This window comes from Pteropus vampyrus, unplaced genomic scaffold (genome assembly GCF_000151845.1).
Source record: "Pteropus vampyrus isolate Shadow unplaced genomic scaffold, Pvam_2.0 Scaffold2, whole genome shotgun sequence".
In the NCBI taxonomy this organism is placed as follows: Eukaryota; Metazoa; Chordata; class Mammalia; order Chiroptera; family Pteropodidae; genus Pteropus; species Pteropus vampyrus.
In genome coordinates, this window is record NW_011888783.1 from 37,214,830 (window position 1) to 37,215,850 (window position 1,021).

At 30.6% G+C, this 1,021-nt stretch overlaps 1 pseudogene; it reads right to left on the reverse strand.

Moving 5' to 3' along the window:
• Positions 1 to 204: 204 nt before the first annotated feature.
• LOC111739383 lies at positions 205 to 323 on the reverse strand (annotated as a pseudogene).
• Between the last annotated feature and the right edge of the window lie 698 nt (positions 324 to 1,021).

The following is a 1,021-nucleotide window of genomic DNA, read 5'->3' on the forward strand; positions in this document are numbered from 1 at the left end:
TTTCACCATGTTTTTATTTGTGTTAAGTCATATAGATTGTTGTTCAAATGTTTAGCCAACCTGGAATTACTGTACTGAAACTACTAGAAACTGATATATCATTTATTTATTTATTTATTTATTTTGGGGTGAGGCAATCCTTGGTTGACCTCACAGATTGCAAGGACCTTGTCAGCTTACAATCCCTTAGTTTTTAATTTTTTACACCTACAGCACCTGGTCTTCCTAGGTGGTCTCCCATCCAAGTATTAACTAGGCCTGACGCTGCTTAGCTTCCAAGATCAGATGGGATGGGGCTTGTTCAGGGTAGCATGGCTGTAGACAAATTATTTTTTTTTATATACATCTGCATTACATTTGTTAATATTTTATTAAGGGTTTTGTGTGTTTATTCATGAGAGAAATTTGTCTCTAACTTTTCTTTCCTATAATGTTGTCAGGTTTTGGTATCAAAGTTTAGCTGGCCTCATAAAGAGTTGGGGGTTCTCTTTCTGTTTTCAGAAGAGTTTAAGTGATATTAAGGTTTTATCTTTAACTTTGGAAGAGTTTACTACTGACTATATTAGGCTAGAGGTTTTATTTGTGAAGAGTTTTAAATAATTGTTTCAATTTCTTTGTTAGACAAGAATATTCAGATTTATAATCTCTGTCAACTTTGGCAAATTGTGTTTATTAAGAACTTTTTACAGCTCAATTAAAGTTGTTAATTTTTTTTGGCATAAATTTGATCATAATATCTTCTTTTTTAAAAAATGTAGGATATGGTGATGCTATTTTCATTCCAGATATTGTCAATTTGTGTTCTCACTCTTTAATTTTTACTTGTGCTAGTTGGTTATCAAATTTATTAATATTTTCAAAGAACTAGTCTTTGGCTTTGATTATCTCTATCGTGGCTTAATTTTCCATTTGGAATTTCTGATTTTATATTATTTATTTTTTATTTTTCTTTATGTTTAATATGTGCATATTTTTCGGGATTCTGTTTATATCTCCCTGCGGTACCTTCATTTAAGACTAT